We start from the raw sequence: 22,573 nt of genomic DNA, 5'->3' as shown, positions 1-22,573 counted from the left end.
CAGGCTTTTCGGGCTTTTCCATCGGCCCCAAGGATAAGCCAAGCCCTAGAATGCATCCTGAGCATGCTGAAGAGGAACAGTTGCTCGGTGAGACAGTGGATGAGTCTAACAGGGACCCTGTCATCGTTAGCCCTGTTCGTCGAGTTAGGGAGACTCCACCTCCGCCCTCTCCAATTCCATCTAGCAGCTCACTGGGACAAGGATTTGACGCTCGAAGCAGTCTCTATTCCTGTCACCAAAGAGATGAAGACTACTCTCTTGTGGTGGAAGACCAACATCCTTCTCAAGGAGGGTCTATCGTTAGCGATTCAGACCCCCAATCTTCATCTCTTTTCGGACGCATCAGACTCGGGCTGGGGCGCGACCTTGAACGGACAGGAATGCTCGGGAACATGGAACAAGGAACAGGAAACGCTCCACATCAACTGCAAGGAGCTGCTGGCAGTTCATCTGGCCTTAATGAACTTCAAGTCCCTCCTGTTAGGCAAGGTGGTGGAGGTGAACTCCGACAACACCACAGCCTTGGCTTACATCTCCAAGCAGGGAGGGACCCATTCGAGGAAGCTGTACGAGATAGCAAGGGACCTCCTCATTTGGTCAAGAAGTCTAAATCTCACTCTGGTAACGAGGTTCATTCAGGGCAACATGAACGTCTCAGCAGATCGCCTCAGCAGAAAAGATCAAGTCATCCCCACGGAATGGACCCTTCACAAGAGCGTGTGCAACAGACTTTGGACCTTGTGGGGTCAGCCTACGATAGATCTGTTCGCCACCTCCATGACCAAGAGGCTTCCTTTGTACTGTTCCCCAGTTCCAGACCCAGCAGCAGTTCACGTGGATGCTTTTCTGCTGAATTGGTCCCATCTCGACCTATATGCATTCCCGCCGTTCAAGATCATCAACAGAGTCATTCAGAAGTTCGTCTCGCACGAAGGGACACGGCTGACGCTGGTTGCTCCCCTTTGGCCTGCAAGAGAATGGTTCACAGAGGTACTACAATGGCTGGTCGACGTTCCCAGGACTCTCCCTCTAAGAGTGGACCTTCTACGTCAACCTCACGTAAACAAGGTACACCCAAACCTCCACGCTCTTCGTCTGACTGCCTTCAGACTGTCGAAAGATTCGCTAGAGCTAGAGGCTTTTCGAAGGAGGCAGCCAGAGCGATTGCCAGAGCAAGGAGGGTATCCACTCGTAGAGTCTACCAATCCAAGTGGGAAGTCTTCCGAAGCTGGTGCAGAGCCAATGCAGTTTCCTCCACCAATACCTCTGTAACCCAAGTAGCTGACTTCCTATTACATCTAAGGAATGTGAGATCCCTTTCGGCTCCTACGATTAAAGGGTACAGAAGTATGTTGGCTTCAGTTCTCCGCCACAGAGGTTTGGACCTTTCCTCCAACAAGGACCTTCAAGACATCCTTAAATCTTTCGAGACTTCTAAAGAACGTCGTTTATCCACTCCAGGCTGGAATCTAGACGTAGTCTTAAGGTTCCTTATGTCTCCTAGGTTCGAACCTCTCCAGTCAGCTTCCTTCAAAGACCTTACTCTCAAAACTCTTTTCCTCGTCTGCCTTGCAACAGCTAAAAGAGTTAGTGAGGTTCACGCCTTCAGCAAGAACATTGGGTTCACATCCGAATCAGCAACATGTTCTTTACAGCTCGGAGTTTTAGCTAAGAATGAACTTCCTTCACGTCCTTGGCCTAGATCGTTCGAAATTCCTAGCCTTTCCAACATGGTGGGTAACGAGCTAGAAAGAGTTCTTTGCCCTGTCAGAGCTCTGAAATACTATCTTAATAGGTCAAAACCTATACGAGGACAGTCAGAAGCCTTATGGTGTGCAATCAAGAAACCTTCGATGCCTATGTCCAAAAACGCAGTTTCGTATTATATAAGACTTCTGATTAGAGAAGCCCATTCTCACATGAAGGATGAAGACCTTGCTTTGCTGAAGGTAAGGACCCACGAAGTGAGAGCTGTAGCCACTTCGATGGCTTTTAAACAGAACCGTTCTCTGCAGAGCATTATGGATGCAACTTATTGGAGGAGCAAGTCAGTGTTTGCATCATTTTATCTTAAAGATGTCCAGTCTCTTTACGAGAACTGCTACACCCTGGGACCATTCGTAGCAGCGAGTGCAGTAGTAGGTGAGGGCTCAGCCACTACATTCCCTTAATCCCATAACCTTTTTTAACCTTTCTCTTGAATGCTTTTATTGTTGTTTTTTGGGTTGTTACGGTAGGCTAAGAAGCCTTCCGCATCCTTTTTGATTTGGCGGGTGGTCAATTCGTTCTTGAGAAGCGCCTGGGTTAGAGGTTGTGTAGAGGTCCTTTAGTATGGGTTGCAGCCCTGTATACTTCAGCACCTTAGGGTTGTTCAGCCTCCTAAGAGGAACGCTGCGCTCAGTAAGGAAGACGAACTTATTAAAGGCAGAGTAATGGTTCAAGTCGACTTCCTTACCAGGTACTTATAATTTCATTGTTATTTTGAATAACTGATAATGTGAAATACGGGATACTTAGCTATCTTATAGTCATGTACACTGGTTTTCACCCACCTCCCTGGGTGTGAATCAGCTACATGATTATCGGGTAAGTTTAATATTGAAAAATGTTATTTTCATTAGTAAAATAAATTTTTGAATATACTTACCCGATAATCATGATTTAATTGACCCACCCTTCCTCCCCATAGAGAACCAGTGGACCGAGGAAAAATTGAGGTGGTGTCAACAAGAAGTACTGCAGTACCTGGCCACAGGTGGCGCTGGTGAGTACACCCCCTTCTAGTATAGTGATCGCTGGCGTATCCCTTCCGTAGAATTCTGTCGGGCAACGGAGTTGACAGCTACATGATTATCGGGTAAGTATATTCAAAAATTTATTTTACTAATGAAAATAACATATTTCCATTCGAATATTAAATAATTTTTCCATATAACTGTTACACAATATATAAATAGTACAGAAAGACCACAGAACCTAACAAACCCACCTAAACTTGCCTAGAAGTACCCCGGTCACAAAACACGTATAATGGCTATTGAGGAATGACTTACCTATATGAAGAAAACGTCGAAGTATTCGGTAACCTGGGAACAGAAACTTCTCTAATCGACACTAGTTTTCGAAGATATGTCGATACCATCCATGAGGGTCTCATGGTCCGAATGTTTATGCAAAAAGCGGATGGCACATATTATCATCTTCCATGGGGGTAGACGACTTTTGCCCAAAAAGTACCTTTATAGGCAGTAACGGTATAACCACAACGGCGTTTCTTCTTAGTTTTACGAATGATGGATTCACAATTGCAATAAAACACGAGAATGTCTTGCCTATAAGATAAAACCAAACGGCACTAGGGGCACTATAAACCCTGAGAATGCAGAACACCTCACCAGGACAAAGGGTACAACGGGAAAGGCAATGGAACAAAGGATGTGAAAAGACCGATAATAGGGTTAAGGGAAGTGGGGGGTAGGGAGATATCTGAATAGGCCTAGGGCGATGATTGGTTAAGGGAAAAACAAAGAACTCTAGAGGGTAAACATGAATGAACTAAATACAGAAACTAGACCAGAGAAAGGATTTATAAGACACAGGGGAGAGAAAAAGAAATAACCAACAAAAATAAATAAAAACAATATAGGAAGGTAACATGGAATGAACGGTAAATAATATTGAATGGGAATATAAAATGAGATGATCATACCGAGAATCAACTGGATAAAAAAACTAGTCCAGAGTAAGTATTCATGTGCAACCAGGAAGAGAAAGAAATAACCAAACAAATAAACCCAATATAGGAAGGTAAAATGGAATGAATGATAAATAATATTGAATGGGAATAAAAAATGAGAAAATAACACGATAATAAAAAGAGTAAAGGGAGAGAGGAAACTCCTGCGCAGGGGGGGTGGGTATATGCGCAGATCGGAAACTGATGAAACGAACGTACGTACAAATGGGAAAGGAAATAACCATACAAATAAACCCAATATAGGAAGGTAAAATGGAATGTATGATAAATAATATTGAATGGGAATATAAAATGAGAAAATAATACGGTAATAAAAAGAGTAATTTGGGAGAGAAACTCCTGCGCAGGGGGGTTATATATGCGCAGGTGCGAACGGACGAACGAACAAATGGGTGCTAATGTTAGCAAGGATCGCTAACATTTGATCTACATCAGGAATGGAATGCTAACATTTAAACTACATCAGGCGTTGGCAGCACTGGTTACTGTATTACTACAAGAAATAACCCTTGAAACGGCTCCTCCCAAATATATCCAGTTATACTGATTTGTCTTTTCCTACGGTTATAATAAATACCAGAAAGAAATGTATAGAGAAGAAAAGGACTGAATTACGGTTATATATCGGTTCCCCAGTATGTTTTCCCCACCCAAAACCCCGAGTTCCCACTGGGGGTCCCCCATTATCGGCGGATATAGATGTATATATATTTCTGTAACTATTCATTTGCGACGGGAACGAGTGTTATTTTCGAAGGGAGCGTAATTTTTCCTATAAGAAAAAGTAGTTGGAATACTAGGATACATTGAGATGTAATAATATACAATGAAACCATTTTTTTTATAAATCTAATGGTTTTTGCCCTCTATGTGCTCGCTTTCCTTACGGAAAAAGAAAAACAAGCTCCTATGTACTGGCAAGCGGTTTATGATGAGATGCGCACGTTAACCCCATTAATTATTATTTCTTGGGCAGTTAAGTTTTTATTTGTAGTGAAAATGTAATTTTTTAAGAAAACCAACGATTTTTTTTTCTATAGGAAACGCCAGTCTTTTGGTAGAAAAGCTTTTTCCGTCTGTAGCTATCATGAAATTGATTCCTGTTTTTAAAGTGTGCTGTTGGTGATAGTTCCCCTACAATAATGCCAGGTGAGAATCGGTCTGTAGGGGGATGGCAATGTAAACTACCTTTATGTCTAAGGTAATAACTGCTGATCCCAACATAACGATAAAAAATAAAGAAATTCTTTATTTTTTGCTAAATTAACGTGGTAAAACCACTGGTGTAGGTATGGGGTGACGGAGTTGGATCTTTTATGTTCCCCCTAGGCCTCCAAAGCAGGGGAAGAAGATATTTATTTTTCATTTCCTCACTGGGCTATTTTCCTTGTTGGAGCCCCTGTGCTTATAGCATCCTACTTTTCCAACGAGAGTTGTAGCTTAGCAAGTAATAATAGTAATAATAACTCTACAAACTTAATGCCCCAGTCCCCCAAATCTCTAGCTACCCCTTAGGGTGAAAAGACACCTTTGAAGTGACAGTGGTACCTCGGTCTATTACCATTTTCTCCCTAGCCCCATTTTCCATATCTTGAACATGTTCAGATCTTAAGCATCCTGATGTGGCATTACTCAAGGGATTTTTGCATGGCCAGGGCTCGCTTCGCCTGCAAATAAGCACAATCTCGCTAATGCATTCTACTGGCAAGCAATATGCGGATGCTCAGCGCATGCCAGCTGCGTCTGTCACTATTTCTGGGACCATAATATGTTCAAGCATTATAAAACTGACTTGAGATGTCATATAGTCTTGCCTTATTAGTCGGAGTCTCATATTTCCGGGTGAAGGGTTACGAATTTTGGCGTTATGAGTTACAGTAACATATTTATGACATTTAAATATCTTTTGGAAGAACACTTGTTACTGTACCTAAAATCGTCAAAGTTTGGAAATTGTTACGGAGGAGTGTTGAACTAGGTTAGTTTACAACCCTCACAAGTGTCAAACATGAGACTCATGACTGAAATAAAGATTTTTTTAATTTCATGACTGAAATAAAGATTTTTTTAATTGAAGTCTACCCCCAGAGCACACTTTTTAATGAAGTTGATGAAAACCCAGTAAAACCTGTTGTTTGATATTTATCTAGAATCTGATTGGGAAATTTTAGGTGATGCTTAGTCAAATCCTCAGAGGTAGAGATGGGTAAAGTGCAACAAATGCATAAACAGGTCTTTGTCTTGAAACTAGTCCATTGAAAACTGCCAATAGCCACTTATTATTATTATTATTATTATTATTATTATTATTATTATTATTACTTGCTAAACTACAACCCTAGTTGGAAAAGCACGATGCTATAAGCCCAAGTGCTCCAACATAGAAAAATAGTGCCATAGCCTCTGTACTATGGTCTTCCACAGTCCCGGGTTACAGTTCTCTTGCTTGAGGGTACACTCGGGCACACTATCTTGTTTCTCTAACTCTTGTTATTTTGAAGATTTTATAGTTTATACATGAAAGATTTATTTTGTTGTAATTGTCTTTAAACTTCTCTTGTAGTAGTTTATTTCCTTATTTCTTTTCCTCACTGGTCTGTTTTCCCTGTTAGAGCCCTTGGGCTTATAGCATCCTGCTTTTCCAACTAAGGTTGTAGCTTAGCAATTAATAATAATAATACGTAACGAGAGCTACTAATTGTGACATGGGAAACATAAAACAACAACTTGGAGGAAAGTTATTAAACTTACATTAGTTTCAATATTTCTCATTATGGATTTTTTGCAAAAAATGTGTTGCGATGAAATGTCGCGTTATTTACCCAAGAAAAACAAACTAGAATGTCGTTTGTGTGTGGAGGTAAATGAAATTTACAGTATTGAAGAAAATAAGTGTTCCTGATGTTAGATTTTCAACTGTTTAAAATTTTCATTTGTGAGCGAAGCAAGCCACTGCGAAGCGAAAACCAATTTAGGGGCGTAATGTAAATTATAGGCATTTATGAGACCATGATAGTGACCCATGTGATAGGTGTGTGTAACACATCCACATACCACTTGAGAGAAGAGAGGAGTGGTGAATTATGTTTATTTGCGAGCGAAATAACTCGCGGCATAGCAAAATCCGAAGTTTTTGTAGTTGGTTGGGACGAACCGGATCAAATGAATGTGGGTAAATATTTACTATAGCACAACACTCCCAATGAAGGAAATAGGAAGTGTTACTTTTGTATAGGTACTTTGAAGTGTTCCGATGTAAGTTGAGAGAAACTTCCCTCAAATGGTTTTTGTTTGGACGTGGCTACCCTTGCTCTCCAAGCGGAAAGGTAGTGAGAAATAGTTACCGGTACATAGAAAAAGGTACACAATTATAATCCAGGGAAGTGCTTGGAATGTATTGCTGCTAATGTAGCTTGTATCTTACTAGGATATTCAGACTGTAGCTTGTATTTGACTAATGATTTAGGTAGGAAAAGGTGAAAATGATTAGTGTATACATTTATTTTATTTAAGGAGTATTTCTTTAGGTTGGAAGTGTAGGCTACTTACTTTAGGGAAAACTTTTTCTAAGGAAATGTTTTCCCGTCCTAAGTTATATAAATTTCAGGTCTCGTATGTGAATCCATCGCTATTATGTTAGTTTGCAAGACTTCCTGGTTCAAGGTACAGTACTTCAATCCCAAAAATGTCTATTTTCAATTTGGGTTTAGAGCTTAGTACTGAACGATACGAGCCTTTATATAACGACGGACAGGGATTCGTGGATAGACCACTGTCTAACCTAAGCTTCCCTACCTAACCTAACCTACAAGGAGTGTCCTTACCTACTTACCTAAAGGGGAGCTAAGACCCCCATGGGAATCCCCTTAGACTGCCTCATTCTTAGCGATAAGATTGAACTTATGCTACTGAAAACATACTATATAGTAAGAAATTATCTTGATGTGCATTGGTTTATTATTATTATTATTATTATTATTATTATTATTATTATTATTATTATTATTATTATTATTACTTGCTAAGCTACAACCCTAATTGGAAAAGCAGGATGCAATAAGCCCAAGGGCTCCATAAGTTTTTGTAGCTTATATATATGGAAGATTTATTTTAATGTTACTGTTTTCAAAATATTTTAATTCATTACTTCCCTCGTAGTCTATTTTCCCTGTTGGAGCCCTTGGGCTTATAGCATTCTGCTTTTCCAACTAGGGTTGTAACTTTGCTAATAATAATGATAATAATAAACACAGAATAGTGTGCGTGGGTGTAGCCTCAAGCAAGAGATCTCTAATTTGACTTTTGAAGACTGATAGAGAGGTTATGGCATTACCTAAGGTAAAGATTGAAGAACAATGGTTTGCTTTTGTGAGTGTCCTTCACCTAGAAGAGCTGCTTACCATCGCTAAAGAGTCTCTTGTACCCTTGCCCTTAAGAAGAAAGTAGCCACTGAACAATTACAGTGCAGTAGTTAACCCCCTTGAGCAACGAATAATTGTTTGGTAATTTCAGTGTTGTCAGGTGTATGAGGAGAGAGGAGATTGTGGAAAGAATAAGCCAGACTGTTCGATGTTTGCGTAGGCAGAGGAAAATGGAGTCGCAATATTTGCTTTTTCGTAGGAACAAATCACACATTTTTAAAAGTCCTTATGTTACTCTTCGTGCCCCCAACAACCCCAAAAGTTGGATTTAAGGTCAAATTGGGAGCTCGGGGGCGTGTCAGGTTGAGTTAGCTAACTACTGCCACCTCTCGATTAAAGGGATCACATTTATATTGTCAAGAAAATACATTTATCATTTATTTTGGAATGTATTCAATGCATGAAGGTACACCATTCTGGTATCCTTGTTCGTTAGGCAGTAGAAATTTTTGCACTTAGAGAGTAACTGTTAGATTTTAAGATTAGAATCCAGATGGTTTAAGACCATGAAAACGAATATAGTTTTTGGGCAAATCATAGGTCATGCTATTTTCCAAGGATTAAAACTATCATAGTTGCAAGAAGATAGGTTCTTCTTCGCTATTCTTGGGTAGTGCCATAGCCTCTGTACTATGGTCTTCCACTGTCTTGGGGTAGAGTTCTCTTGAGGGTACACTATTCTATCTTGGTTCTCTTCCTCATTGTTATTTTGAAGTTTGTATAGTTTATATATGAAAGATTTATTTTAATGTTTTGTTCTTAAACTACTACTGTAGTTTTTCCCTATTTTCCTTTTCTTCATATATACAGTACCTATATACTGTATATGTATCTATAATTCTATTTTGTGTAAACACATACACACACACATATATATATATATATTTATTTATTTATTTATTTATCATCGTAATCTCCTACGCCTATTGACGCAGTCATCTCTATAATGAGTTTTTAAAACAATACTTCTCCATTCATCATCATCATCTTCTACTTCATAGTCCTCACCCATGTAGGCCTGGGTCTTCCAAAACTTTTAGTGCCTTGTGGAGCCTAGTTGAAGGTGTGGTGAACTAATCTCTTGGAGTGCAAAGATCATGCCCAAATCATCTCCATCTACCCCTCACCATGTTCTCATCCACATATGGGACTTGAGTAATCTCTCATAGTTTCATTTTCTAATCCTGTCCTGCCATTTCCATCCATCCATATACCAAAGGCACTTCCCCCAACTTTGGGGGGTAGCCGACAACAACAAGAAACAAAACAAAAACCCCAAAACTAGAGTGCGGGGAGCAGTCACTCTCCCCCCAGCTCCATCTCTTTGTTGCTGTCTCACAGGATTTTTTATACAGGAGAGGGGGTTCCCAGCCCCCTCGTCCCGTCCCTTTTAGTCGCCTCTTACGACATGCAGGGATAACGTTGGCGCTATTCTAATTGTTTTATGCCCCCGCGGCCACAGGGGGCATTTAACTTCTAATATTCTAATATTCTTGAGAGGGCTTTGATGTAAAATCTACAAAATCATTGTTATACCACGACTCATGTCCATACAGTAACACCGATCTCGCTAAACTGATATATAACCTGTAATATGTAATTTCAGGTGATGTGATTTCAAATTTTTACTTAACCCTTTTACCCCCGGGGTATTTGGAAATTTCCAACCCTTAACCCCCAAGGGGTTATTTTTTTCCCAGCACATTTTCAAATTGCTCTAACAGCCTTAATTTTTGTCATAGAGAGGTCAGGTTGGTCTCATTCTCTTGGAAAATGCCTGAATTTTCTCAAAAAATTATCAAAAAATATGAAAAACTAATTTTTATAGCATTTTTTTGCAAGGACGTACCGGTACGTCCATGGGGCTAAAGGGATGGCTTCTGTGAAACGTACCAGTACGTCCTTTGGGGGTAAAAGGGTTAACTTAGCCATTGTCTGATTTGCTATTTTCAATCATTCTGATATAAAGTTATCTTTTTCAGGTGAAGTAAGGAATATATTAGTGTGCACCAAGATGTTTACTGGCAAGTGTAATGGATCAGGGGAAAGGAACTGGAATAAATTTATGAACTCCCAAGGTTCTAGCACAGCCTGGCAACCAGTCGATCTGGGGTGACAGGATATTAGGGTCACCCGAAGTCTAAAGAGGGGAAAGACTACCAACCTTATATGGTAAGCAGCTCTTCTAGGAGAAGGACACTCCAAAATCAAACCATTGTTCTCTAGTCTTGGGTAGTGCTATAGCCTCTGTACCATGGCCTTCCACTGTCTTGGGTTAGAGTTCTCTTGCTTGAGGGTACACTCAGGCACACTGTTCTATCTAGTTTCTCTTTCTCTTGTTTTGTTGAAGTTTTTATTGTTTATATAGGAAATATTTATTCTAATGTTGTTATTCTTAAAATATTTTATTTTTCCTTGTTTCCTTTCCTCACTGAGCTATTTTCCCTGTTGGGGCCCCTGGGCTTATAGCATCCTGCTTTTCCACCTAGGGTTGTAGCTTAGCATTTAATAATAATAATAATAATATAACATCAATGAACTTTACCTACTCTTGACATGTAAAAGGTAATACAGTACTGTAGCTATAGATATCGGGTGGAAATTCCATGTAGTCGAAGTTTAATATGAAGAATGTATGCAAATGTGGTTTGGGAAATGCGTATGTTAGATTTTTTTAATTCTGTAGTTAGTATATTTAATGAACTTTTATCTTTAGTATTTAATAGATTGTATAATTATATCTTTAATTAATCTATCATCATCATCTATCCCTATTGACGCAAAGGGCCTCGGTTAGATTTCACCAGTCGTTTCTTATCTTGAGCTTTTAAATCGATATTTCTCCATTCATCGTCATCTACTTCATGCATCATAGTCCTCAGCCATGTAGGCCTGGGTCTTCCAACTCTTTTAGCACCTTGTGGAGCCTAGTTGAAAGTTAGGCGAACTATAGTCCATTTCTTTTATCGAGGCAGATTTGCACCGACTTGCAGCGGTGCCCTTTTAGCTCGGAAAAGTTTCCTGATCGCTGATTGGTTAGAATGATCTTGTCCAACCAATCGGTGATCAGGAAACTTTTCCGAGCTAAAAGGGCACCGCTGCGAGTTGGTGCAAATATGCCTCGGTAAAAGAAATGGACTATTGTTATTTTTAGCGTTGGACTGCTTTTCCTGTTGGAGCCTTAGGTCTTGTATGATTTTGTTTTTCCATTCAAGACTATAGCTTGGATAGTAATAATATTATCTGATGATCCTGTGGGTATTGTTCATAACCCATTACTGTACTTTCATATGTACAGAAGGTCCTGAACTTAATTTTCAGAGATATATACACAAATCCAAATAAAAATAACAAAGATACGGGAATACCGTAATAAAACAATATATCTTTTGATACATACATACATACATATACCAAGGCACTTCCCCCAATTTTGGGGGTTAGCCGACATCAACAAATGAAACAAAAACAAAAAGGGGACCTCTACTCTCTACGTTCCTCAAGCCTAACAAGGGACTCAACCGAGTTCAGATGGTACTGCTAGGGTGCCACAGCCCACCCTCCCATATTATCCACCACAGATGAAGCTTCATAATACTGAATCCCCTACTGCTGCTACCTCCGCGGTCATCTAAGGCATCGGAGGCAGGAGCAGGGCCTACCGGAACTGCGTCACAATCGCTCGCCATTCATTCCTATTTCTTTTGATACAGTAGGCAAAACAGCATTTGTAATAACTTGATATCTATTTCATATGGAACCTGAGTATTTGTTGACTTTTGTAGCTTGAAATCATAGGCATGAGATTTAGGTTAGGCCTACCTACCCTTGGCCAAGATTTAACAAAATTGGGGTTTAAAACAATTCAACTTGCTAACAGTCTCTCGGAACCAGTTAACCCTTTTAACCCCAAAGGACGTACTGGTACGTTTCACAAAACTCATCCCTTTACCCCCATGGACGTACCGGTATGTCCTTGCAAAAAAATGCTATAAACATTTTTTTTTTCATGTTTGATAATTTTTTTTGAAAAAATTCAGGCATTTTCCAAGAGAATGAGACCAACCTGACCCCTCTATGACAAAAATTAATGTTTTTAGAGCAATTAAAGAAATATATACTGCAAAATGTGCTGGGGAAAAAATACCCCTTGGGGGTTAAGGGTTGGAAATTTCCAAAGAGCCTGGGGGTAAAAGGGCTAACTTTGTAAGTTGATGACCTTCCGTATATAAATGGTTTGGCCTTGAAAACAAGTTTGTTGCTTATGCAGATGATACTCTTAACATCAATATTATTTGCTGTTTGTAAACCCTTAGTTACTGAATCCCTTGATAGACTCTTTAGCTATTGTAAGCAGCTCTTCTAGGAGGAGGACACTCCAAAATCAAACCATTGTTCTCTAGTCTTGGGTAGTACCATAGCCTACGTACCATGGTCTTCGCTGTCTTTGGGTAGAGATAGCTTGCTTGAGGGTACACTGGGGCATATTATTCTATCTGGTTTCTCCTTGTTATTTTGAATTCTTTATAGTTATGCATGATTTATTTTAATGATATTGTTGTGCTTAAACTTTTCTTGTAGTTTATTTCCTAATGTCCTTTCCTCACTGGGCTATTTTCCCTGTTCCAGCTAAATTTGGTTCATAGTGCTAATTGGGATAAAATAGAACCCTGACAAAACTTGAATGTATGATCGTATTATTTTTATTATTACTTGCTAAGCTACAACCCTTGTTGCAAAAGAAAGATGATATAATCCCAGGGACTCCAACAGGGAAAATAGCAGAGTGAGGAAAGGAAACAAGGAAACATAGAATATTTTAAGAAGAGTAACATTAAAATAAATATCACCTATATAAGCTATAAAAACTTAAAAACAAAACAAGAGGAAGAGAAATGAAATAGAACAGTGTACCTAAGTGTACCGACTAACCCAAGACAGTGGAAGATCATGGTACAGACGCTATGGCACTACGCAATACTAGAGAACAATGGTTTGATTCTGGAGTGTCCTTTTCCTAGAAGAACTGCCTACTAAAGTTTGTCTCTTCTACCCTTACCAAGAGGAAAGTGGCCACTGAACAATTACAGTGCAGTAAGCCCTTAGGTGAAGAAGAATTGTTTGGTAATCTGTGTTGTCAGGTGTATGAGGACAAAGGAGAAAATGTAAAGGATAGGCCAGAGTATTTGGTGTGTGTGTGTGTGTGTAGGCAAAAGGAAAATAAACCGTAACCAGAGAAAAGGATCCAATGTAGTACTGTCTAGCCAGTCAAAGGACCCCATAGCTCTCTAGAGGTAGTATCTGAAGAACAGTGCTCCTCAACAGCCAGTTCTTTTTATGGATAAAATCTAGGGGTATAAGTCTACTTTTACAAATTATGATATCGTCAATTACCCCAAAAAATATTGGCCTTTTAAGAAAGTAAGATTTTTGGTGATCAATCTATTGTGAGGAAATGTTTTGATTATTTTGTTCCATGTTTTTTGAGTATCTTTCTCCTGTCTGGTCTTTAGCTCCTGACTGATTTTAATTTGTTTGACAAAAACTTGGCAATCTTAATTTCCTTCTTCCTTGTTTGGATAATAATCTGTTGTTGGTACGACCATGGAACAATATCCAATATCCATGTCGTCATGGATTCGCAAGGTCATCGACCTTTAATCCTGACCCTTCTCCACCACGTTGACCCAGAGCTCAGACATAAAGGGCATTGCAACGTCCCTGGTGTTAAAAAAGAACTACTCTGTGGCGCAGGTATTGCAAGCGGGCATGTGGAAGTATTTTAGACCTTCACCACCCACTACCTGCAAGACGTAACCCACAGGAGCATGGAAGCATTTTCCATTGGTCCTGTGGTGGTGGCGCAAGTGGTCTAAACACCTCAAGCTCCTTGATGGAAAAGTAGCAGAGGGTTGAGGGCTGAGGTTACTCGGGTTAGTCTGGGGTGAATGAGTTAGAATGATTGGTTTCTTTCTATGCTTCACCTTCCTCTCCCTTGGGGAATCATCCTCATGGTACTCGGCACAGCTGACCTCGCCTCTCAGCAGGTTAGATCCATTTCCCTGTGTAATTTAGTATAGAAATTATACTTGTTGCGTCCCCAATACCCCTAGCATGAAGAATTTGGATAAGGTCTAGTACTCTTGATTCTTATGACTTAGAACCCGTACCTAGACCATCCACATTGCTTGTGTTGTAAACACACAGCTTGCGCAGGCCGCTAGTGCACAATATTTTCAGTGAGGCCCAGGGTTCCTACTGCTAACAATATATATAGTAACGAGAGAACCTCGGTCAAATGCCAAGTCAGTTGTCACAGACCACCTCCCTCCTACAAGGTAAGTCATCCCCTATAAATTGTGAGTTTGTATTGAGTGATAGAACAAATGACAAATTTAGAAGTTATTTGTATTTTTCCTAATGATACAAAGTTGTAGCTATTTATACAAATTGGCCTGCCAGCCCTCTCCCCCAAGAAAGTCCTGCCTGCAAGCAAATTGGGTGATCAGCCCGTGTGTGTGTGTGAGTAAGCTGGGTAGCCGGCTACCCCTATCCCTCCCGCCAACTAGCGGTTGGGGTAGTTATCCCTCGATAAAATCTTATGGCTCGTCTTTCATCCACGCCCAAAGTAATATCCCCTATAAATAACTCCGGGTTTGTTTCGTTAGGAAAAATGCAAATTACTTTAAAATGTCATATCACAAAACATTGCATACCCATACATCTGTATACGCTCTCTCTCTCTCTCTCTCTCTCTCTCTCTCTCTCTCTCTCTCTCTCTCTCTCTCTCTCTCTCTCTCTCTCTCTCTCTCTCTCGTTTAAACCATTCTCTTGCAATAGCAGAGATAATTCGCCGTCATCAGATAGCTCATAGTTTTATAACTTGCAAATTGTTGAACAATTTATTTGAAATACACATGCAATATTTACCTTCTCATCGCTATCTGGTTTCTTGATAATGGCTACTTTCATTTCCACTGAAATGGCACGCCATTTTTTCACATTAGTAGCATTATCGCCACTAATCTTTGTGCTTCATTGCACTACCACTAGCAATCTGCTTATCAGCCATAGATAATGTTATTGTAATTTATGGTATTAAGGCGGAGGTAATACGCACAAACAGCCACGAATATCACAGTAGCAAACACAATAAATTTTGAACACAGCGGATTGGTGCTGCCTACCATTGGCCGCGGCTGGATCAGGACCCAGTCGGGAGTGGCGCAAATTACAAAATTATAACTCCACGGAGTTTTGAACATATTTCTTACTTGCGGTAGTTGTTTGTGAATCTGAAAGTTTGCAACACGGATGTGTGTACTGCATACTGTAGGTAATAGAAAAATTGATAAAAATGTTCTTTACTGTACAGTACTGTTAGTGTTATAGTAGTTCATTACATTCGTACATTTAAGTATTTTCATTTAAGATATTGCCTGTCAAGTGCAAGTGGGTTTTTCGCACTATGATGTTCTGGTCTTGAGACTGGAGGATTCTGGTGGTTTGGCAGCAAAAATTTGATTTATATTCTCTGATTTTCCATTAATATGTCTTAAGAATGAGTACAATCATCATATGCTTTCATTACAGGAGTAAAGCATTTATTGAACCACTTCATGAAAAGAATAGTAGTGGTCCAGGAAGTGTGTCTTTTTATTCTTCAAGATGTGTAGTTTTTTTTTAGTGACACAACATTTGACCTTATCATATGACCTGCAGCATTGCCACAAAGAACCAAGGTCAGCAGACCATTCCGTGTCTTGAACATGGTTGCTTTTTTTTTGCATTTTTTTTTCATAGTATTCGGTTTTTGTTCCCACGCTGATACTATATAGTGCAAACCCTCTTCTAAAACTTGTACGTTTTCGCCTTGGCTGAAACTTGGATGTCAAAATTTGTAATGGGGTTTTGATAGTTGTTGGTGGGCTGGGAGAAGGTACATTGTGTTGGTTACCACTTCGTTGTGTTTGAAGGAAATTAAGGTTGTAAGAGAAAAGGTTTTGTAGTTTTCTCAAAAACTAACTGAATGACGGGTTTTGTGTAACCTGCTATTGTACAATTATTTTCCTATATAAGAGGATTCCTATTGCTGTTTATTCCCTTGCAAGTGTGGATTAGTGATATGGTAACTGAGAAGTAGGGCATTGTTGCAGACCGTTGATAGAAGAACTTACCTCTACTGCATCTTTTCTTCCGACTGGCAGTGTGAAGAGACGAAGACGAGTTTTCTCTTTCCAATCATGGACAAAGTTTCCTATAAAACCTATCAAAATGAGTGGCATATAAGTGTCTCCCCATGGGAGAGACAGTGTTGCCAAGGAGTTCCAGTGACTCCTTCATCAAAGGGATGGATAAGACAACCCCGAGAGGTTACTAGATTGCAGCACTCAAAGGTGCGTCACATAAACCGTTTTAGCAAGGTCCTGCAGGAACGCCACCTCACTCACCTGTTATTGTGTGCTCTTACTGATGCTCGATGATCAGAAAGTGGAATGTAATCGACAGTCTATCTCCTCATACGGAGCGAGTTGCTGCTCACCATAGCTGAAGTGTCTCTTTTACCCTTACCAAGAGGTCAGTCTATGATATTGTTCTATCCCTTGCCTCTGCCATTCATGAGCAACTGTTAAAACCTTTACACCTTTAGAAATTAATGATTTCAGGTGTTCATATATATCAAAGTACTATTTCCACAGACGGGTAAAATTCACAGATTGAATACATATACCATGTTAATTCATAGATCGGTTTTACTTTTTTTACTCTTATACCAGTAACTTTTTATGATACATTTTCTTTAACACACTGCAAGACATCCCAGGATCATAGTCAGCCATTTAAGTTATAAGAATTTCTTCCTTCTCAAGAATAATTCTTTTATCGAAGGACGAATGTTTGTGTTCCTGCCTCGTCCACCCAGAAAGTTGTTGATGGATGTTCAAGCGACTTCTCAGAGAGGTGGCAGGGGTCTGGGACTCCCCCCCCCCCACCACCTGTCTACCAGTAACTACTTATACCTCATTTCTGGGTCGACCTGTGTTCGCCGGTAAGAAAGCAATCAAACGGGACCGATCACCGAAGTTCCAAGGCCGCCTGTTCACAATTCCGGAGAAAGGCTTGTCGGCATTGAGAGTGGACCGGGACTTGTCAAAGCTAAACTCTTACATTCTCTGCGACAAGTTCCGGATGTTGTCCATCTCTCAGGTACGGACCTTACTTCCCCGTGGGGGCGTCACCACCTCTGTCGATCTTACCGACGACTATTATCATGTGCCTATAGCTCGAAACTTCTCTCCTTATCTGGGTTTCCGCCTAGGCAGGAAAGCCTTTGCGCTCAAGACATGCCCTTCGGCCTCAACATTGATCCCAGGATATTCACGAGTCCCGGTCCACTCTCAATTCCGACAAGCCTTTCTTCAGAATTGTGAACAGGCGGCCTTGGAACTTCGGTGATCGGTCCCGTTTGATTGCTTTCACCGGGCGACACAGGTCTCTCCCCAGAAATAGATTTTTCCTTCGTCAAAATCCCTTTATAATTTTTTACGCAGAGATTCCAGCTTCGCTGTAATCATACTCCTAATACAGTACTGTACTCTGGTTTGTAAACTGTTGTAAGGAAAAACACCCATTACATTTAAGACGTGATTGTTAAGGAATTTATAAAATAAAATAAAATCAATTTGTAATATGTGTAATATGAATGTGTGAATGAATATTTTGTGTTCGTTTGACATTCATAGTTTTCATGCTTTTTATCTGTTTGAAAAAGAATTGTTAGATTTGAAAAAAAATTCATGATTGCACTGAATAACTTTCCCTTCTTGAGTAAATCACATTATATTAATGTATTCAGTTAGTTCCGCTTTAAGACAGGAAAGGCCAAACTTGCTATCACTGGCAGTATAATCTATGAAGATATAAAGGTCTTATGAAAAATCTTATTTATTTTGTATTTCAATTCTGTTGTCAATTTGTTGATATTTATTTTTTTTAGGAGCCAAAGGATTGGCAAAAAGACGGGAGCCAAGGTTGAATAGCCAACGTCTGACTCTTCAATTCTTCATTGTTATTAAAAAAGTGAGTTAAACTTTTATTGAATTTGTCATAAAGTTAGTTTCGTTTTTAGTTACTGGAATGTACTATTATTTGTTTGAGTGGCTTTCATTATTAAAATGTAATACAAACAGAAATCTGTTTTCCTGTACAATGCTAAGAAATAAATGTAAGAATCATTTCATATAAAAAAAAAGAGAGTGGGGGCGTATGGGTCTACTGGAAGCAAAAAGGGGGCGTCAGGTAAAATAGTTTTGGAACCACTGGACTAATAGGTCAGTTTATATGTTTGTATCATCCAAATTTGGATGCTATGGAAGGTAAATAATTTTCAGCTCTTCCTCAATCTAGGGAAATTATTTTCAGTTGTTCCGTAACTGACATACAAACCACGCTATTTAATAGGGGTATTACTTTCGGTGTAGCTGAAGTGACGAGCCATTGAAATTTAACGAGGGTTTACTACCCACACCGCTAGTTAGCGGGGTTAGGGGAGGGTAGCTTGCTAGGAGGATTAATACTACTGGAGATGCCCTGACTCAGAATTCTTTCCTGAACCTGTGAGGCCAGGGGTTTGGCCAGGTTCACCCCTTCAAACTGTCAAATCTCGATCCCAAGTTAATCCCCCGACAGCGTACTGGTACTTAGTCTGTTTTACTCAGACCTTTGTTTATAGCTGATAACTATTTACTTGTGCTAATTTATTACCGATGGTCCCTTCCTGTAATACTTTATTAAAAAAAAAAAATAATATTAAACTTGTTGCTCAACTTATTGGTGAATCGGTTACAACCTCCTTGGAATAATGAACTACAGTAAAGTCGTTGACCTTTATAGCCGTCTTTGGATGACATTGAACACAGCTTGTGATGATCTCACAACTGTTGTTACTGATTTTTGCCTAAAGGCAGGCAACGGATTTTTTCGTACAACCAAGAGCAGCACAGGAAGGAGCCATCGCTAATGAAGGCACAATAAGGGTTACCGTCTCTAAACAAAGGTCTGAATAGAACTGACTACAAATTCCAATACAGTGACAGAGATTAACTTGAAGGATCAAGAACTGACAGTTCGAAGGGTAAAAACCTGGCTTCCCTTAATCCGGGTCAGGGCATCTCCAGTTATTTTTCCTCCAAGGTAGCTTGCTAACCCCCCCCTCACAAACACCTGTGCTTGAGCTCACTTTGCTCTCGGCTCGGATGGTAGACGGACTTGTCCTCTCTCATCCTCGCCTCTCTCTTGGCAGCCATTAATGCTTTTTTTGCTTTTTCTTTGACAAGTTTGTGTGTGAAGTTGGCCTCTGCGATTATGCGCACCTGCCCTGAATTACCCGACCGCCCCTGCGGAACATTCATGTCGGCGGTCGAGACAGACCCTCGCACCCTTTGCCCTTACTGTAGAGGCCAACGGTGTGATAGTAATAGTAAGTGTGGTGAGTGTAGGGAGTGGTCTACCTCCCAGTGGGAGAGGTTTTCTCGGCGACGTAAGAAGAAGTCCAGGCGGGATATTTCTCCTTCGTAGGTTTTTTTGAAAGGAGAAAAACCTCCTCCGAAGCTCCCACTCGATCGGTCTCTTTCGAGAGACCGTCGAGTGGTACCATAGACCATGGTTCTGTTTTCCAAGCTCAGGGTTCGAGAGATGGCGTTGCCTCCCCTAGCGAGGCAGCTCCACCTCTTCCCTCGTGGGGAGGATGTGTCATTAACCAATCTCTTTCAGCTTTGGTCTTCCTTGGGGCTTGAGGGTTCGCCCTCCAAGGAAGCATTACTTTACTACATCTGATTGGGTGCCGCTGTCAAGCAATCGCCGACTTTGGCAGAGGTTGATCTTCTGTCAATTGTTGACGTTGTGGTGTCACATCCCGCAGCAGCTGAAGGCTTAGTTTCTCCCTTGCCTGCTCAACCAACGAGGGAGAAACTAAGTCCAGCAGTCTTTCCTGCTGTTGTTTCTCCCCCTCGGGGGAGTTCACTTACAGAGACTCCTCTTCGGAGGACTGCAGGTCAGCTTGCTGATCCAACGGCTCCCAGAGAGCGCATCCGTCGCAAGGCTCGCCTTCCTCTTTGCCAGAGAGGTCTTCCTTCACCTGCGGTGAGGAGGCGCCTCTTTGGTTCATCATCATCGTTGCAATCCTCCGCAGAGGAGCCTCGTCAGCGTTCACAGAATGTTCCTGCTATGGTCCTGGACCTCTCAGCAGATCGTTCGTGATCCCCTTCGGTGGAAGGTCGTCCTTTCAAAGGACACGTCTACCTTCCACCCGACAGACCTGCTGACCTGCCGTCGCCGTTCCGGAGAGCTGATGCGCGTTACGCGCCCACGAAACCTGACTTACATGCTCGTCAGGCATCGAACCCTATTACTGGGCATCAAGGGCGTACGCGCCATTGAGTGCATACATGCCTTACGCGCCATGATAGGCATGTGTGCCAACATTCTCCTGCACGCCAGGCTTTGCCTGAGGTAGCGCTCACCTGCGCGCCAGGCTTTGCTTGAGGTAGCGCTCACCTGCGCGCCAGGCTTTGCCTGAGGTAGCGCTCATCTGCGCGGCACTGCACGCCATCAACCTCCTGCGCGCCAGCGCTCTCCTACGTGTCTGCGCTCTCAGGTTCATTAGCGCTCGCCAGCGCCCACGCACAGCTATCTCTCCTGCGCGCCCAAGATCTTCAGATCTGGGAGCTGTTGGGAAGTCAAAGACACTCCTATGCACCAGCACTCGCCAACGTGCCGACTGCTGTCTCCTGCCCGCCATCCCTTGCCATTGTGCAGTCGCACGTAGTCACCCTCTTGCGCCCACGGGGATAAGCGCGCGTGCCCTGTATGCTCGCGCCCATCCTCTCCTGCAGTTGCGCGCCACCATACTGATGCGCGCCCACGCGCACAGGCTCCAACTGCGTGCCCGCACGCCAAGGGTATCTTTCCTGCGCGCGCGCTCCCTACGACATCTTCTGGGGCGCGCGAACTCTCGCCCTTGTCCGCGTGTCCAACGACCTGATCCTGAGTACCCACGCGCGCAATCAGTCTTCTGCGCACTCTCCTGTGAGCCCACAGTCTTCCCCGCGCGCTCCTGCACGCCATCACTCCTGCACGCACACGCATCAGCAGTTTCCCACGCACGACCCCTGGTATTCTCCATCACGCGAGCACCATTACTCGCGAGCGTTGATACCCTCCCGCGGGCGAGGCTGCTGGACAACGCGCAGCAAGGTCGCCATTGCCGCATTCCCCTCCCCGCAAGCGCAGAACAGCGCGCACTGCGGCGTAAGGGAAGCTTCCAGAAAGGTCCAGGAACCCTTTTTCTTCTTTCCAGGCGAACCTCCCTTATGGAGACTCGTCCCTCCATCGATCCCTGTCCCTCCAGAGGGAGTGCGCTGTCAGTCAACAACCATGGTTCGGTGCGCAAATCAGTAATCAGAGCAGTTACAAAGGCTTTCAAGCCTGTTCTCTCTGAGTTGGGTCACAGTTTCAGATGCGGTGACTTCTTCAAGAGCTAAGTTGTCTCCTCGCAAGCCTTCGTGGCAAGTTCCTTCACCTCCCCAGACTTTTTCTCCTTCCCTGTCGGACGAGGATTTCCCGTCCTCAGGGTAGTCACGTGAGGTGAGACATTCCCCCATCGCACCAATGAGGGAAACCCCACCTCACGTTGAAAAATCTTCCCGGTAGGGTCGGAGAAGAACTTGCCACACTCCTACATCCTTCCTAGGAAGGAATCGAAGGACTCAAAGACAGTTATTTTTCTTACCAGGTAACATTGCTTGTGATTTTTCTATTGTCTTTTCGGGCAAAGGAAAATTATTGTGGAAAACTGATTTTTCTATTGTCTTTTCGGGCAAAGGAAAATCATTGAATTAAAGTGGAAAACTGATAATCCAGTAGGTACTAGATTGGTCAAGGCACCAGCCACCCATTGAGATACTACCACTAGAGAGTTATGGGTTCCTTTGACTGACCAGACAGTACTACATTGGATCCTTCTCTCCGGTTACGGTTCATTTTCCCTTTGCGGCCTATATTTCTTTACTGATTCTCGTGTCCTCATATACATGGTAACGCAGATTATCAAATAATTCTTAACCCAAGGAGTTAACTACTCTACTGTAATTGTTTAGTAGCTATTTTCCGCTTGGTAAGGGTAGAAGAGAGACTGGCTATGGTAGGCAGCTCTTCTAGAAGGATACACTAAAATCAACCATTGTTCTCTAGTTTTGGGTAGTGCAATAGCCTCTGTACCATGGTCTTCCACTCTCTTGCTTGATGGTACACCGGGGCACATTATTCTATCTTAATTCTCTTCCTCTTGTTTTGTTCAGTTTTTATTGTTTATATAGAAAATATTTCAATGTTGTTA

The 22,573-nt window shown here is 41.7% G+C and overlaps 1 long non-coding RNA gene across 1 annotated transcript in view; it reads left to right on the top strand.

Moving 5' to 3' along the window:
- Positions 1-22,573, top strand: part of LOC137636919 (uncharacterized) — a 33,080-nt gene that overhangs the window by 5,495 nt on the left and 5,012 nt on the right. The window contains exons 2-3 of the long non-coding RNA XR_011043293.1: positions 10,161-10,350; positions 18,176-18,258. This is a non-coding gene — a long non-coding RNA (uncharacterized lncRNA). The remainder of the gene's footprint in view (positions 1-10,160; positions 10,351-18,175; positions 18,259-22,573) is intronic.

The sequence above is a fragment of the Palaemon carinicauda genome, unplaced genomic scaffold, assembly GCF_036898095.1.
Source record: "Palaemon carinicauda isolate YSFRI2023 unplaced genomic scaffold, ASM3689809v2 scaffold443, whole genome shotgun sequence".
Classification (NCBI taxonomy): domain Eukaryota; kingdom Metazoa; phylum Arthropoda; class Malacostraca; order Decapoda; family Palaemonidae; genus Palaemon; species Palaemon carinicauda.
The sequence above is the reverse complement of the archived record's forward strand: the minus strand, read 5'-3'. Positions and strand labels throughout refer to the sequence as shown.